The sequence below is a fragment of the Triticum aestivum genome, chromosome 3A (genome assembly GCF_018294505.1).
Source record: "Triticum aestivum cultivar Chinese Spring chromosome 3A, IWGSC CS RefSeq v2.1, whole genome shotgun sequence".
NCBI classification, from domain to species: Eukaryota; Viridiplantae; Streptophyta; class Magnoliopsida; order Poales; family Poaceae; genus Triticum; species Triticum aestivum.
The window spans coordinates 45857724-45877034 of record NC_057800.1 but is presented as its reverse complement, the minus strand read 5'-3'; positions in this window follow the sequence as shown (position 1 = coordinate 45877034).

Sequence of the window (19311 nt, the reverse complement as noted above, 5' to 3'; positions counted from 1 at the left end):
CTGTATCTCCAACATCCTAGCTAGCTTCACAGGGTCGCCGTCTGCGATCCTCACATATCGGTTGTACTCCTCCATCGATCTACTTCTCCACAGCACCTTCACTCGCCGGCGGTGGTTTTTGAATGGAAGAGGAGAGGAGCAGCGCTGGTTTTGGATTAGAACGGGAGAGGAGCGACGCTGGTTTTGGACTGGAACAGGAGAGGAGGGGCGGTGGTTTTGAAATGGAAGAGGAGAGGAGCGGCGCTGCATTTAGATTGGAACAGGAGAGGAGCGGCGGTGGTTTAAGAGGAGAAGAGCGGAAGAGCGGCGCTGGTCTTGGAAGTATTTTTTTGTTGTTTCACGTATTTTGGGTCAAAGTTTGACCACGTACTGTATTTGACAAGCAAAATGTGAATGCATGTCACCAAAAATTGTATCGTTTGGTTCGTATCTGAATGTACTTTCAAATTATACTCCCTCCATTTTTGTATACAAGGCCACAAACTCATATTACAGGTACCAAGGTAAAAATCAATGCTATGTTTAAGTCAATGTTGCAAGCTAGCTTGTCACCTTGATTGTCATGTTAATTAATGTGGTTTTTCTCTCCCAAGCACAACAAGCCAACCCTCTTACTCCTCATTGGTTGATTAATGTTGGGAATGCAAGCTAACCTTCTCACTCCCGCATGCACACAAGGGATATTAATGTCCTCGGGTGCTAGTACGAGGCAAACGCCATCAATTTTGCCTCGATTAATGTTAGTGGCCTTGTATAGTTGCAAATTGTAATTTTGATAGTGGCCTTGTATACAACGTATAACATATATTTTATGTGCGAAAATCATGGTCAATTATGACCCAGAATAAAAGGGAGACTAGTTAATGTGGGGTCGCTTTCTTAATTGAAGGGTAAATTGATTTTGATTTTGATCCAGTCAGAGCGCGCCGGCCCTCTCGTCCAATCCTAAATCGCTGCCGCACGCTCCTCTCCCTCTTCTCCATTGCAAAACCACCTCCTCTCCTCTCCATCATCTCCATTCCAAAACCACCGTCTCGCCTCTCCCTCTTCTCTATTGCAAGACCACCGTCTCTCCTCCGTTTTCTAGACGCTTTGCTCCATGGCGCGGGCGCAATCCATGGATACAAAATTAGTATACTGTATACTATTTAAAAGTCGAGGGCGGGGCTTTTCCTGCGCGGTAGGCGGCGGGGCAGTTCCGCCTAGTCGGTTCGACAGAGACGCGAGAAGACGAGGGAGTAGGCTGCTGCAAACGTAGGGCTGTGTGATTTGACAGCGAGTTACTGCTGGACAGGTGGGGCCCCGTGATTTGACTTGCCATTATCATTTTAACTGCGGCGCTACGACCGGCGTGAGTCTCCCAGATTCCTGACCACCTCCATACAGGTGCCTCTCCCAATGCTCCACCATGTAGTAGAGGCTGGCTCTTGCATGAGAGCCCACTTCTCCACTTTTTCCTTGCCTCTCTTTCCTCCACATATGCAAAAATGCCATGTAAAGCGCACTATTGTACTTACTTTTACTTGCTCCTACAGGTGCTTAAGCTTGCCACATAGGCATAAAGTCTGATGTGGCAAGTTAATCAAGAAGAGAGAGACTAGTTTGGTGACCCAAGGAAGAAACGGTGCTAAGCGCGTGTACCTAGGTGAAAAGACAATTTTGAGTCTATAGCTAATTAAATGAAGCAAACTTAGCAACACCATTTCATTGGAAGAGGTCACTCCTTGGCAAATGCAATAAATACACGCGCTTAGCACCGTTTCTTCCTTGAGTACGAAGAAAGAGATAGAGAGGAGTAAAAAATACACTTATAGCCAACCTTGTTGTAGTATGAGTGACTAAGTGATGACTATGTATGACATGCCAACATCAGATAGCCTAACGCACCATGTTAAATCTCCAAGGGCGCGACCGCGCGAGCGACGCGACGGTCGTGGTAGGCGCGACCATGATACGGGCTGCTGGCAGCCCTTGGATCTGAGATCAAACGGTCGCATGCTAAGTTGCTGAAAATCTGCAGAATAACCCTCCAGGATAGGATATTCACCCATAGGTCTAGAATCACGCCATGCAACCGTTCGATCTCAGATCCAAGGGCTCTTGGAAGCCCGTATCATGGGAGAATGGAAAGCCACTACCCTGTCGTTCGCACGCTGGCAGTTCGCTCCTACTCGTCCCCGCACGTCCTTCAATACTACGGCGGTTCGCTCCTAGTCATCACGTCCATTCACATTACGGCAGTTCCACTAATCCTAACCCTCCTCCCAAATCCATGGTGTCCCAAATATCCACGATTGGCGGTGAGTACAAGGTTAGAACCATCACCGGCAATGAGTTCTACGTCATCTACACCTGTTCTTCCGCGATGGTGAAAGGATGCCTTTCTCACTTCAGACGCATGTTCAAAAACTCAGATGATGAGTGGGTCACTGGGCTAGATGTTGAGTACACCACAGTCCTGGGACAAGAGAAGGATCTAAAGGACGAAGAGAGGAAGAAGCCCGCCGTGATCCAGGTTTGCGTACATAACGTTTGCTTGGTCTACCACATATGCCATGCCGACGTTGAGTGCCAGGATTTTAAGAACTTCCTCGAGAGCAACCTAGTCAAATTCGTTACTGTAGACTTTGGTAACGACAAAGAAGTCCTGTGTCGGATAGGCCTCGTTGTAGGCAACACCTTCGACCTCCAGAAGAATCGGCTGGTGTCCTCTCGTCAGCCTTCAATGCTGACCCTGGCAGGAGCCATGGTTCATCCTTCGTACGGTAAACTGGAGAAACCTCATTACACGTTTCATCGCCATGCATGGCAGTGGAATGTACTAGATATAGACCACATCCACTACACTGCAATGGATGGCTACCTTTGCTTCAATATCTACAAGGGTTGGATGAAGAGCAACAGCCAAGTGTGCGGTTCAAGCAAAGAAGTATCGGCCAAGAGGAAGAGGGACAAGGACGAAGTCGAGGACGTGGACGAGGACTCCGAGTAAGGTGGCAGTGTCGTTGCTCATGGTGGTTCTAATGCAGTGTCTACTGGAATAGTTGCAAAGTTTAATTTCAGGTGTGCTTAATTTAATTTGAGGGGTGTGTTGTGCTGAGCCCCCAGCAGAACTATGTTATGTTTCTTCTCGTTACTTTAACTCTTCAGTATGTACATACTAGTATTTCTTACATTTCATCTTTTAGTTGGTATAGTACTACCACTCGTTTCTTCACATTATATACGTACAATATATATGGCCAACATCATATAGCCAGCAGTTTAGTTGTCAAAGAATTTCAGGGTGCTTAGTTTTGTCAAAGAATTCCAGGATGCTTAGAGGGTGCTTGGATCCAAGGGACTTATTTTAGTCTGACTAAAAATAGTCTCTTTAAGAGGCTAAACTTCCAAGCACCCCTAACTAAAGAGGGGCTAAAACTAGTCTTGAGACTAAAATTTTTAGTCAGGGGTACCCCTACTAAAATGTGGATTAGTCCTCTCTCTACTCATTTAACTCCTCTCCTTTAACACAGGCGAGTTCTGGATTGGAGGGTTTGGAGGATAATAAATGCTCATTAACTTGATTTTAGCCTTTTTAGTATTTGGATCCAAGCATGGGTGAGGCTAGCATGTTTTAGTCCCACTACTTTTAGTCATGGGACTAAAACGTATCCAAGCACCCTCTTAGTTTTATTTGAGGGGTGGGTTGTGCTGGACACCATTATTGTGACTAGCCTTTTTAATAGTACTATATGCATAATTTGGCGACGAGCGCTCTCTATATGTACCACCTTTTTTTAATTTCAAGTTTTGCTCCATGGCGCAATCCATCGATACTACTGCTGTACAAAAGTATACATTTTTTAAAAGGCTAGAGGGCGGGGCAGTCTAGCTTGGTCGGTTTCACGAGAGGCGAGGGCCTTTGTGATTTGACGGCTCATTACTGCTGGAAGGCGGGGCCTTGTGATTTGACTGCTCGTATAAATGCGCCGACGACCTGATCGAGGAGGAGCAAAGAACCGTGCGGTATACTCAAGTTTTCCACTGGAGTAGTACTGCGACGGAGGAGCACGAAACACGGCAGCCCAGTGCCATATGGCGATAAAAAATGATCTAATTTGCTAGTCATCTCATTGTTAGCATTGTTCTATTCATTCCCTCAAAAAAACATTGTTCTATTCATGCCTCGCAGAGAACGTGACACGTGCGGCGAAACACCCGAAGCAAAAGATGAAACACAGGAGCAAAAGAAGAAGGAAGATTATCACCCCAAATGATCTAATTCGCCGCGGAGTCGTAACTGCTTCTTCATCGCCTCCACGACCTCCATCTCCTTGCGCGTCTCCTCCGCCATCTTCATCATTGTGTCCATGACGCGGCATTTCTCGACGCGAGCCTTCATCATCTGTTCCACGGCCATATTACGTACCTTGACAGCAGCCGGGTGCTCGATGCGGAGCTTCGCCAACTCTTCCTTCTGTTCCATGGCGAGGGCCTGCAGCATCTTCATCGAGGAACTACTATTCTCATGCAGCTTCTTCCAGCCGGCGTTCTTCTCCTTCAACAGGTCGATCTCGTGGCAGAGCTTCGCATTGTCCTCCCGAAGTCGCAGGATTTCGCCGGTCGCCTTCTTCTCCGAGGCAATGCTCTTCTTCAGCAGCATCACCAAGCCGGCGGTCAACTCCCCCTGCTGATTGAGCTCAGCGGGCATGTCGTCGAGGCTCTCCTTCAGCAACTCCATCAAGCCTTGGATGAACTCCTTCTGCTTATTGAGCTGATCGGGCATGCCGTCGAGGGATAACGACTCCAGCTCCGCCGGCTCGGCATGTTCGCCTCCGCGGCTAGGGCGCTCCTGGGAGCCATCGCCTGCCCGTGAGAGATCTTTCGAGGTCTCTGCGTGGCGGCGAGCCCTCTCTTTTTTTCCGCAGCCTTGGTTGCCGCTCCCTTGTTACGAGTAGTTCTCGACCTAGAGCTCTGCTCACCGGCCATGGCAACGACGGACGAAGAAGAAGCACTTATGAGGAGGAAAGGTAGAGTGATTTTCGGTTAGGTAGTTCCCCTTTTTATAACCTAAGTACTAGCACTAGTACTAATACCTGCATAGTGGGAACACGTTCAGGTTTGGTACGTACTACTAGTAGGTGTGAGCAGGCTTTCGAATGTGATGGGAACAAGGTAAAGATTAATTGATGGTTTTGGTTTCGAGGCCCGAAACGGCTCCCGATGAGTTTAGCGGAACATAAATTTCAAGTACTACACTGCTCAAATGCGTAAATATTATGTTACTGTCAAAAATTGGCACAAAATACGAAGGAGACCAATGGAAGTACTACTAGCAACCCACGATTTAACTACTCGCATGCGCGCAGTGGAGTAATAATGTCTTTCTTCCGCCCTCACGTCCACTCAATTTGCATGCGCTGTATTAATTGACCATCAATGAAGTGAACGACTTTACACGCGTCAAATTATCACATGGGGTGGATCTTGGTACAAAATTGCGTCCGCCCGTGTACCCGCGTGTGCGTGCGAGGAATGAGTGCGTGCATGGCGTGCGTGCACATCTTCGCTTCGTGCATGTACCGCCAGTATGGCTCAGGGAGGACGAGTACATTCTTCTGGAACCAGCAGCACGTCACTGTGATCAATCCACGCAAGGAGGTCGCGACAATGCCTACACATGTGCCACGTGGCTTCATGAACTGTAAGAGAGACACTGTGTAGCGTGCCATTGGTATTCTAATTTACGTGTTTTGCACATACTCGAAGTACTAGTAAGGTACACGTGCATTGCACGCATCAGATTTTGCAACCAAATTATGAATAAATACCACACTATAGCATGTAAGCTCTGAGTCATATATGCCTGATGTAGCCCTTCGTTTAATTCTTATAGTTCATCTCATTCAAAATCAATTAGTTTTTATAAAAAAGCTAAGAACGCGGGAATAGGAAAAACATGGGATTATAGTGGAATGTCGTCTTGAATCCTACAGGATTGTACGAGTGTTTGATTGTGCATAGAAAAAACGCAGAATTCTTTCAAAGAGGTTTGAGTGGATGGGATGTTTCCTATGAAATCTAGTGCAAATGAATCATATGGAAAAATTCCTATGGTTTACAATCCTACGAATCAAACAACCAAGATAGGAAAAATTCCTACTGATTAGAATCCTCCAAAATTCCTTTGAGAATCGTTTGAATCAAAGAATCCCTTAATCTATTTTATGATTCATGGAATTGTGCGTTGTAAAGCATAAAGTAAAAACAAATAATGGCAATTCAACTAGAAAAAAGTTTGGGCAGTTATGATACGGAAGATTCTAGAACAAAAGAGAACCACTGTTGTTTTGAGGTTTGTGCATTATGCTTAAGTTCAACCATGGAGTCTGCTAGATTGTACATGTGGCAAAATCTGGTGGGGGCTAGAAGATGGTGCGAGGGGCCGAGTGGAGGGAGACTATGAAGGAATGCACAAGTGCGAGATAGATATTTAGAGAGAGGGGGCGAACACGTGCGCTGATGCGCGCAGTGGCGGAGCCATGAAAAATAAATGAGCTAGGGGGCCAAGCATTGCTAATCCTTTACGAGGAGGGTCAATTCATGAACTTAAACCATTTTTAGCAGCAATTGTCTAATGATCACATTCATATTAGCCTTGATATATAGTGATGTTAGGGGGGAGGGGGCAGGGCCCTTACTGCCCCCTGTCTTCGCCATTGTGCACGCGTCTGAGAGATGAAGCGGAAGGCATGGATGATGAGAGGGGGACGTTGGATACATAATTAATGTGGGTGTATTAGCTATATATGTTAATCCTATATAGAGAGGTATAGATTGATCGATGTGGACGTGGGAAAGAGGGTGAGACCTCACTGGATATATCGATTGATCGGTTTGTGTGGAAAACTATGAAAGACCTAGCTATATACACACATACATAGAGGAACATCGATCGTTGCGCATGCACGCGTGAGAGATAAAGAATGCCCGATATGATGGAGAGGGGGATGTGTGTTGGTGTGTGCCTTCATGGGAGACCGACCTGAAGAAAAAGATTGCATGCGTGCGATGGATAATGCCGACTGGTAGTGTGTGTGCATGCATGCACGAGAGAAAGTTAGTGGTACAATTATAAAGAGAAGACTACTGTGTGGGTGTAAAAGAATAGCTGAATAGGTGAGGTCACAATCAATGTAAAGTTGAATTCAAATATTTGAATAAGAGATCCTGATGTTTGAAACCCATGCATGCATGAATATAACGGAGATCTGCGCGGTGTGGTTTGGAAACGAGCATGTTGTAATGTATACACATTGAACAAGGTCAGACTGATTTGAATTTGAGATACCGATGGCAGACATCATTTGGCCACGTCGCATCCGTGCATGGACACACTATTCTAATTGGAGATGATGGGCGGCTTTTGCATCACATATCTATATCTATACCCCTATATATATTATATTTTATATTTTTTATATTGTGTGCGGGTAACTTTAACTTTGAAAGATGGTCGTTGGATGAGGCGAATCCGATGGTCCAAAGATGGCAAATTTGAGCACTACTGGCCGTTGGATATCATCTAGATTCCACCAGATTTCGCCACATGTATAATCTAGAAGACTCCATGGTTGAACTTAAGCATAATGCACAAACATCAAAACACAAGCACTTCTTATTTGTTCTAGAATCTTCCGTATCAGAATTGCCCAAATGTTTTTCTACATGATTTGCCATTATTTGTTTTTACTTTATGTCTTACGACGCACAATTCCATGAATCTTAAAATAGATTAGCTTTCTTATAAAAACTAGATGATTTTGAATGAAATGAACTATAAGAATTAAACGAACATCTACATCATGCATATATGACTCAAAGCTTGCATGCTATAATGTGGTATTTATTCATAATTTGGTTGCCAAATCTCATGCGTGCAATGCACGTGTACCTTACTCTAGTCTAAATGGTGTTTGTGTGTGTGTTGTGCGTGTTGAGGTGCAAATTGTCTTTTTTTGGGTACACGTTAAGCTTGTTCTTCCGAAATTTCAAGCCGCGCCTTGTTATGCCGAAAATTCAAGCTAGCGTCTCTGTCTATCGTGCTGCGAAACTCCCGCCTCTTCAACCCGCGCCTTGTTAGCCCGAAATATTTAAGATATATCTTTGTCTCGTTGTGCTCCGACAACTCCCTCCATCTCAACCCGCGCCTTGCTATTCCGAAATTACAACGCGCGCGAAAACTCCCACCTCCTGTGAAATCCCGACACGCGAAATGCCCGTGGTACCCCTGAACCGAAAGAACCGCCTCAAATCGGTGGGGGTACTTTCGTAACTTACCCCACATTTCGGACAAGCGCGTCTCTAAGCCATGGTTCCCCACTGCCATCCCATCCGCCCACCCATTCGTACACCGAGGCCGCGAAAACCCGCGACGAAACCCCACACCCTGCTCCGTCCGCCACCCAGCCGGAGCCTCTTCCCCGACGACGTCGTCCACAGCAACACCTCGACGTCCCTCATCCACCGTACCGGATGAGGATCCGTCGTCGATCTCATCGTCCCGCCGGTTCAGCCACCCCGTCCTCCACCTCCAAGGAGCTGCCCCGACGTTCCCCTCGTCTTTCGCGCCACCTCCATTCCCACACCGCCGTCTTCACCTGCACCACCGGAAGAGCATCATCATCACCGTTTCCTCGGATGAAGCTGCGGCCTAATCGGCGCCACCAAAGAGGTTGTACACTAATCGCCGCATTTTCTTCTTGATTCGATCTCACGGTGCTGCCGGCGCTCGGTCCCGAGCCGACACGGCGCGGCTCCATCCACGGCGGCGTCGCCGGCCACTTCCTCCACGGCGTCGCTCCCTCGGCGGCGACGTCCACATCAGTAGGACCTGCTGCTGCTTTAGCTCTCGCTCGCGCTGCTGCTCTGCTCTTGCTCTCGGTCCCCTGCCTGGTCTGCTCTTGCTATTGCTCTTGCTCGCGCTGCTGCTCTCGCTCTTGCTCTTGCTTGCGATGCTGCTCCGATTTAGCTACACTTCACTCCGATGCCGCCGGGGTGAAGGAAGAACCAGCCGCAGCGGGGAGGGGGGCTCGCCGGAGAGGTACCCCACTATCTATCTTAGGGTTCAGGATGGGGGCGGTGGTCGCCGGAGTGGCGGGGCGTTGGCGGGGCGGTGGCGTGGGGATCGCCGGAGAAAAAGCTCGGCACGGGGGGGGGCCTAGAGGGATGGCCGGGGCGGCGGCGGACCGGCGGTGGGGAGTGTTTTCGGGGCGGGCGGGGCGGCGCACCGCCGGCCGCGGGCGGCGGGGGGCTGCTGTTTGGCCGGCTCAGGGGGTGGAGGTTGAAGATGAACCGCAGGCCCTTGATTTCGTATCCAACGGCTGCAAAATCGACTGACCAGAGATGAAAAAGTCAGTCGACCGACGTGTAGCCTCACCTTGCTAGTGCGTTCAGTTTCGACAGCAAAATTCAGTTTCGACAGCAAAATTCAGTTTCGACAGTTAAGTTCAGTTTCGACAGTTAAGTTCAGTTTCGACAGTTAAATTCAGTTTCGACAGTTAAGTTCAGAGATGAGCGGCTGATGTATTTTACATCTAGCACTTTGTGGTTATGTATTTTACGTCATGTATTGGAGATGCTATTAGAATTCCACTCAGGTTAACGTTGTTCGTTGTCTCTCTTGTCCTGCTTCAGCCTCGGCGTCGTACAACTCACCGGAGCTGCTCCAACGACGAAACCCTCCATCACAGCGGAGCAGTACCTCGGGCTCCATCTCCAGACGCCTAAGATCTTCTTCCCCTCCTCCGACAGCCAAGTCAGCCGGAGCATCCTCACCGGCCAACCCAATCACGCTGAGATCGACATGGCTTCGCCAAAGAGGTTGTACACTTGTTGCATCTCTTTTTTACTCTACATGTTATATATATTGTCCACTGAGCACTCGTAGTAACGGGAAATACGATTATTTTATCCTACTATATGACAAGCAGTGAGGTACCAGGCAACTTAGCTATCCGTGATGGACTCTCTTGAACGCCATCATTATTTATCTCTGCGCGTTTGAGCTGTGCATTTGTCGATGGGCCTGGGAGTTGAGCTAGTATGGCAGTGGCCTGGGTCCAAAGTAATAGAAGTAGCACAAAAACATTTTTTTAGTGTAGGATTTTCCTTGCTCAAGCCTGCCTACTAGAATCGCCAGTGCTTGAAAGGAAAAGTGAATGAAAAACATCGGAATTGGAAAGTTTCCTATGGTACTACTTTTCATGAATTTGGTGCAAAGGAATGGAGCAAAGGAAAACTGTAGGATTTGTTCCTTTAGTGTCTCCTTGAAAGAAAAACCGTAGGAATTCTAATTTCCACTTCTCCTCCTTTTCATATTCCTATTCATCAAGCACAAGACTAAGAGATAGTAGCATAATAGCATTATAACCGTACATTTTCTTGTGGTTTGACTTAATCTCACCATGCTTTTTTGCATCCTGTGATCTTCCAATTGTTGTGAATCAAACACCCAGATTGGCAGAAATCCTGTGTTTTTAAATTCTCTGTTTTGCACGTGCATTCCTATCCTATTCCTGTCTATTTCCTATCCCTGCATTGTTAGAATCCTCAAATTCAAACAAGCCCTTACTCAATTACTTCTGTTACAGATATGTGTCAAAGAAAACCTTGTGTGGTTTGTCCTGCTCCTGCGGCGCTGTGTTCCACCCCAGCTCAGCTGCTCCAACGACGGAAGGGTTCACCACAGCAGGGATCCGCTCTCCAGACTGTCTTTCGCCGCCTCAGATCTTCTTCCCCGCCGCCGGCAGCCACGGCAACTGCATTACCATCATCAACTGAGCAGATGACCTTGAGGACTACACGGGTCCGCAAGAGAGGTCGCACTCTTCCGTGTCTGCTTACGTTATGCGTCGCTTAATATGATGACATGCTACATTATCATCGTGTTCACCTATTAGACTCCGAGTCAGGTCCAAACTAATGCTGAAACTTGAGTTTTTAAATGGTTGTGGGGTACATATTGGGGCAGCAATCAGTACTATCTGTCTACTATCTGGTTAATCTCCGGTGTCTACTATGAGTTTCATGTTGGGTGCAAACAAACATTAAAGGAGCCATTATCTGTATTTTTTAACTAAAGCTATTATCTGCCTGCTATCATTGGTTTTGGGTCTATCCACAGTTTGCTACCATCACTCTGGATTTGTGCATGCACTCCTTACATAATCTCACTATGTTTTATTCCTATGCATGCCAGTTATTGTACACAATGGAACTGATCATGTAGAGCAAAAGAGACGAGCCTTGCGTGGCAATAAAATTTCATGCAGACGTCGTTCCATGGTGGGCGCAAAGGCAGCCCCCCTCCACCCATTTCGGATCGTAATCAAGAGGAAGATAACTGTTATGAGGGGGATTCAGAAGGAGAAGACCACTCCTATTTACCCCATGAGGTCTTCGCTCTAACTTGGCATGCTGATGTTGGTAATATCATGCATATGGTGCCTTGCATTGCTTACTGTATACATTAAAGATGTCATCTGCTTAGTTTAGACATGCTTTGTGTCAATGCCATCTGTTTAGTTTCTTTATCGTATATGTGAATCATGCAATGCCATCTTGTCTAGCCAGGCATCATATATGTGAATTTTGCAATGCCACCCTGGTTAGCCAGTCATCTTATATGTGAATTATATCATGCCATCATTTTTTTATTACGTGTTAAATTTGTCAACAATTTTAGTACATTCAATTACTCTTCCTGTGCATCAGCCATTTGGCACGGTCATGGAAAAATCTGGAGTGGAAACAAGGTCTTCAGAGCAGACAATGCTATCTGACGAAGCGCATGTCTTGCTGGTTACCGATAGCTCCTCAGAGGAGGATTCAGAGACAGATGACCAGTCATATCCCCCCCCCCGAGGTGCATGCCCTAACTTGGCAGGGTTATGTTGCTCATATCGTGCGTATGGTATCTTGCATTGCTATGTCATTTGCTTAGTTTAGACATGCTTTGTGTGAATGCCACCTGTTTAGTGTCTAATTACCATATATGTGAATTATGCAATGCCATCTTGTTGCAAGACATTATATATGTGAATTATGCAATGTTATCTTGTTGCAAGGCATTATGTATGTGAATTATGCAATGCCATGCTGTTTAGGCAAGCGTCATATATGTGAATTATATCATGCCGTCCTTTTTTGTATTTCTCATTGCTTTTGTCGACAATGTTTGTATATTCAACTGCTCTTCCTGTGCATCAGCCATTTGAATTGGTGATGGAGAAATCTGGAGTGAAAACAAGGTCTTCAGAGCAGACAATGCTACCTGCTGAAGCAGATATCTTGCTGGTTACAGATAGCTCTTCAGAGGAGGATTCAGAGGCAGATGACCAGTCCTATTATCCCCCTGAGGTGTATGCTCAAACTTGGCAGGGTTATATTACTCATATAATGCATATGTTGTATTGCAATGCTTAGTTTTTACATCATATACACAATATTGAATGCCATCTCCTTAGTTGACACATCATATATGCGATTGCCCTCTGCTCACTTCCTTAGTATATAAATCATATATTTGAATTATGTCATGCCATGATGTTTACATAGACAGCATGTATCTGAATTATGGCATGCCAACCCATTTTCTAAAGACATAATATAGTTATATCATCTCATCCTGTTTACATAGTCATCATATTTAAATTATGTCATTCTATCCGTGAATTATATCATGCCATCATGTTTCCATCGACGGCATGTTTGTGATTTATGGCATGCCAACCACTTTAATAGACACATCGTATAGTTATATCATGTCATCCTGTTTACATAGTCATCATATTTTGAAGTATGTCATTCTATCCTGTTTAGTTAGCCATCATACATGTGAAATTGTGTCATGCTATCCTGTTTAATTAGCCATCATATATGTGAAATTATGTCCTGCTATTCTGTTTGCTTAGACAACATAAATGTGAATTATTTCATGCCCTGTTTTCTTCCCTACTATCCATTGCACCTGTCTATCTTACAATGTCTGTACATTCAATTACTTTTCTTGTTTATCAGCCATTTCAATTGGAGGGAGTGATGGCAGTATCTGTGGGAGTAAAAACACGGTCTTCAGAAAAGATCGTGCTACCTGTCGATGCAGATAGAACCACGGTTGTACTTGCCCAAGAACCAGCCCCACCACACATAACCCACACTCATGCAGATTGTACCCCTACCCAGTTGGACAGAGAACCAGCTACACCCCTTCTAACCCCAACCCCAGCAGATAGACACCCAGTTCCCGTTGACACAGCACCGTCTCCACCACAGAGCACCCAAACACGAGCAGTTAGTAAGGCAACTGCAGTGCCCAAATCACGAGGACCACCACTCCGAACCCGAAGTCAACGCTTAAAGCAGAAGAAGAATTGTTCTCAGGTCAGGTTCCGTAGCTATGGTTCATACTACTTTGCTCTTGCATCACTGTATTTACTGATACCAACTAATTTCAAATTTGAAGGATGCAATTGAAACTCCAATGGCGCAACAGGTATGTTTTAAACCTGTTTCTTCAACGTGTTTGGCTGTTTGCTGTTGTAACTTGCTCTATGTTGATTTCAGTTTCAATTGAATAAACAGTTATGTTCTCATGCCATGCACATTACAAGTGTTGTTATTGCTGTGTAGTTTCCCACACTTATATTCTGTCTATGCTGCTTTGTCTTAAATAGATATGATTCGAACTGTATCTATCTTGATTTGGCAACATAAACTAGAATGATATAGACCATACAGTGACCATACTACATAGATATATGTTTGTTTCATGCTGTTATCCTGTCCACCTTACTACTGAACTGGTTTACCAAAATGAGTTTCATATACTACATTGTAAACCTGAGATGTGTTTGTTTGTTTCTCTTTTAGAACGCGGATAAAATATTGGAGAAGAGTACCCTGTTATGCAATGGTAAAGGAAGTAATGCAGATAAGGTTCAAGATAGTGAGACATCCCTGTTGGTCTCCAAGAAAGCTGATAAAAACTATATTGAAGACACTGAGACAACCCCAAAGTCCTGTCTTGATGTAGTGTTCGAGTTACTGGCTACCACTGCTGGCACCAGCTCTTCGAACTCATTGCCTGAATCAGTTCGGCTTCTTGAGTCTCAACTTCAAGTTGAAAGACATCGATCAGATGTTATGCGACAGGAAGCCGAAGGACTGAGGAAGTCCCTGCAGAATTCAGATGCATACTTTCTGGTGCAACAGCAAGCGCTGGAGGACTTAAGCGCCAAACAAGAGAAAGTTAATAAGCTTGCTAAGCATCTTGCCAGCATTATGGGTACCCAGGATATTGTTTCTTGAGCTCTTCTGAAGTGGTTTCAGTTCTGGACTTGTTTTGCTGCGGCGTTTATATGCTGTTGTGTTCCCTATATTTGCACTGGTGGCGAACTTTGATGCCCAGTGGATGTAATATGTGTAATAGCCGTGATAGCCTAGTGTAAGTTGCTTGCTTATTTATTTCCTTGTTGTCTTGTTTATTTGTTTGCTTGTAGTCAGTGCAGTTCTTTTTCTGCGGTTTGCTAGTGGCTGCAATAACCTATTTTTTAAAACTAGGCCACAATAACCATGGGCTAATATTTACTGTAGTGACACTGGGCCTCCTACGGGCCGTAGAAACAGTGGGCCTTCTACGGGCCGTATAAACAGTGGGCCTTCTACGGGCCGTAGAAACAATGGGCCTTCTACGGGCCGTATCATCAATGGGCCTTCTACGGGCCGTATCATCAATGGGCCTTATACGGGCCGTATGATCGATTGGCCAAACATGGGCCAAACAGACCGCATTCTGGCCGTAAACGGGCTAGAGTTGGAATCGTCCGTTCATGGGCCGACCATAACGGGCCATCGTTAATAGGCCGTATTTGATGACACTATGAAAACGGCCCAACGTATTAACGGACCACAAACGGGCCGACTGTAACCACGGGCTGAATTTGGCCCACAAGCAGAAAATGACAGTAACGGGCCGTAAGTAAACGAATGCTGGAAATGAGCCCAAGAATAAATGGGCTCTGAGAAGGCCGAAAGATAACATGGGCTGGAGACGGCCCAACGGAATAACGGGCCGTTAATGGGTATAAAGTGATACACTGTTCATTACGGGCCAGTTTCACCACGGGCCGTTAATGGGTGTAAAGTGATACACTGTTCATTACGGGCCAGTTTCACCACGGGCCGTTAATAGGCCAAGAGTTACATAGGGCCTCATATGGGCCGAAAGACGTCATGGGCCATACATGGGCCAGAAGTGAAAACGGGCTGGAATCATATTGGATGGCCCAGATGACGCTACTGGGCCTAATTCGGATAGGGCGTAACGGGCCTTGGGTTAGCGGGCTGTAAATGGGCTATATGCGAACAGGCCGTTAACAGGCTTTCCATGGGCCGGCCCGCCACCTTTTGACCAAGTCAAACGGGCCGGCCTTTTCACAGGAATGGGCCTCTGTTGGGCCGTGCCATGTGTCAACGTATCATAGGCGCCTTCTGTCCAATGAGTGGATGACATCTGTCCTGACGATGAGCCGACACGTGTTTACTCCAGCCAATGATGATTTTACACGTGGAAAATCCCCATTGGTCGGGGCTGTTAACGGGTTATTGGATCCAAAACCCGACCCGATAGCTTAACAGCGTTCCGTTACGGTGGATGACACGTGTTGGTCACCCTTGACGAAAGCACTTCTGTGACGCGCGATTTATCATCATGGAAGTGGACGCTTCCGTGATGATAATTTTGGTAATGTCATGGAACACTTCTACGACAGCACAGGTATGACTATCTTGATTCTGTCATAAATTTGTCATGGATGTACATGCATGACAAAAAACGCGACCTACTGTGACAAACATGTCTCATCACAGAAGTGTATTTTTTGTAGTGGATTGTGTTCATATATTCATGCATATCTACCCTAGTTATATGTGCTTGTTGCGTGAATAAGTATATAGAGAAAGCTTCACCAAGTTTATATCAACCAATATATGCATATGAAATTCGAAGTTCATTCACACATGCATATATTGTGGGGGAGTTTGCTCTATATATTGTGGTCTATTAACATCTAAAATTCATTATACAAACCCTCTTGTTGAGATTGTCATCAATTACCAAAAGGGGGAGATTGAAAGTACATATAGTCCCCGTGCATGGTTTTGGTAATTAAACGACAATCCTAATGGACTAATGTTTGCATTGAGATATACATTTGAAGGAAAGTTCCATTTGCAATGCATGAAGAATATTGAATGAATTGATGGATGTAATCCATCAACATAACTATATGCATTGAGACTTGATAACGAATGACAATTCCTATGAAGAAACTATGGCATCAAGTTATATAGGAAGGTTTGTTCCATGGGTGATGCAAGAAGGAGATTGAATGGATTCAGAATGAATGCCATATACATATAGTTGTGCATCAAGATTAATCATGGAGCAAAGATAAATGTTGACCAAGATGAAGATCAAAGATTGACAACACACAAGCGCCAATCATATGTGCCACATGAGGTCTTGTGGTACAGTTAGAATTTGTCAATTGCGCTTTGTGTACTAACCCATTCTATGTGTTTTCTATGCCTGTGTGGGCTAGGTGATTCTCATGGACTTACATAAAGAGAAAGGTTTCAAGTGCCCATGAGAGGATGACATCCAGTGATGATGATCATGGTTTACAAGGGCAAGTTCAATATAGGCAGTCTGGAGAATTACATGCTTGAAGCTTGCAGATGATCATGTGATGGACACGTGAAGATGAATGCAAAGCAAAGCTTCCCACATTGTGTATGGGGGAGCTACTTGAAGACTTCACTAATGTCTTGCCTTCAGCTTGAGCCAAGAAGAAACATCAACATCAAGCTCAAGTGAAAGGCTCGAGTCAAAGGTATTAGTTCCTTTGACGTTAGTGTTATGGAATGATGACCATCGAAGAAACACATACACTCAAGAATGGATTCTTGATAGCTATGTAGTATAGCTCTTTTATGATTCTTGAGTTATAGGGATCCCGCACTATTAAGAGGGGATCAAAGGGGTTCGTGATGGATTTTCTCAAGTCAACATCTTCTCTACACAATTCCACTCCTATCCTATATACCAAAGAAAATCAAAGCCAAATAGGTTTCCCAAATCTAGGATAACACCTTTGCATATTTGGCATCCTCCATTTTGGTTGATCTTGGATGGTTCTCTATGTGAGGACCTGGGGTTTTTCCATAGCTTCAAAACGAGCCTAAGATCATCGAAATCGGAGTTCGTATGAAAAAGTTGTGCATGTTTTACTTTCGGTATGCTGGTTGTTTTCTGTGGGGACAGAAGTTCCGGGGAAAGTTCCGGGTTAACCAGAGAGTTTGCACATGTCTGGTCCAAAGGGAGCCCGGAAGTTTCGGACCTCCCGAAAGTTTCGGGGGCCAGAAGTTCTGGGCAGATTCCGGGCCAAGTTCTTGGCTAACCAAAAAGTTTGCACATATGTGTCCAATAGCTGGCCCGGAAGTTCCAGGCTTGCCTAGAAGTTTCGGGCTGCGTTTTTCTATGCGTAACGGGCAGATTTGGTGGGGCACTGTATAAGTCACCCTTCTTCCCCATCGAGATAGAGCTTTTTGGATCTGAGATTTCCCCATTCTTTTGAGCTCTATCCTCCTCCCCCAAGCCTCAAAACTCCAATCCATTTGGGGGAAAACTATCCCATGGATCTAGGGTTCATTTGTTGACCTCCTCCATTGTTCCTCTCCTCTCCCATCCCTCCATATCATTAGTTGCTTTTGGTGGGATTTGAGAGAGTGGGATTTGAGCCTTCTTGTGCTAGACCCCGAAGAGATTTGTGAGAGTTCTTGGGAGAGATTTCATCCAAGCATACACCCACTCCTCCTCTCTCTTTTTACCAAAGCAATTTGTGATTTGAGAAAGTCTTGAGCATTTCCGCCTTTATCTTGTTACTCTTGGAGGTTGGAGACTCCTAGGCGGTAGGAGTGCTCCGGTGAGGAATCAACTTGTGATTTGTCCCCTGGAAAGTTTGTGAAGGTTTGGAGGCCGCCTCAAGGTCTACCACTAGTGGTTGGGAATCACCTTCGTGGTGATATCTCAAGGAGAATAGGGTGAGACTTCATGGCGTTGGTGTGCCTTCGTGATAACATCCACCTCTCTAACGGTGACTAGCTTCCTTCCAAGGAAGTGAACATCGGGATACATCCTCGTCTCCATGACTTTGGTTATCCCTAACCCTAACTCCTTACTTGTGGTTTACTTTGGTCATTTGACCATGCATTCACTATATCTTGTTGTCCTCATTATATTGTGGTGGTTCATTATATTGTGTTGGCCATTTCCTTGTAGAGATTATTTAGGCCTACACTTCATATTCCGCAATTCATACTTGCTACTATTGATATACTTTGTGATTAGTGTGAATTACTAACTTGTGTCATACACTTCCATATATTGTGATATTGCTCAAGTAAATTTGTGTAACTTACTTGAGTTTGCTTGTATCATTCAATTCCATATATTGTGATACAATTTGTGTAAGCTTGTATTGCTTACTGGTGGTTGTGTGTATTATTCATTTCCATATCTCGCGATATACATTGAGTAAGTTTGTGTGACTTACTTGTGCTTACTCATATCCTCGTTATTCTCATCTTGTTTATGCTAAGTTGTTGGTGCACTTAGTGAGCCTAGTATATTTAGGATTTGTGCTTGAAAAGTCTCCGCTTCGTTTATTTCCGCATTAGGATATAGCCAAATCCATAAAAGATTTTAAAACACCTATTCACCCCCCTCTAGGCGACATCGTGGTCCTTTCAGCTGGACAAGCAAATCGTGCACGAGAATCTCACCAATCGCCGGATCTGAAACCTCCTGGCGGTGGCGCCTCCACCCGCACCTTTCGCCACTCGCTCCGGCGGCCCGTCGGCACTTCCCCCGCCTATCCTTAGCACGCCACCGCTTTCCCTGCTTCTCCCGGTGGCCGCTGCTGCTTCCTCCACCTTCTCTCCTCACCGCCGCCCCTCGAGCGCACCGTCCCTCCGAGAACAGTAACCGGCGGCCGTTTGCAGCTCGGCACCCACAAGGTGTTTGACAAAATACTTGCAAGGTATATATTGCTTCTAACTGCCATGACATTCGATGTGCCGAAACGCATGATGGGCTTCAAAAGGCTCTAGTCGAGGAGCAGTTGTCATGGAATGGGCAACAAAACTAGTTTGATGTTGTATGTTTGTTGTATTGTTGACTATTTGTTGTATTGTTTATGAGCTATT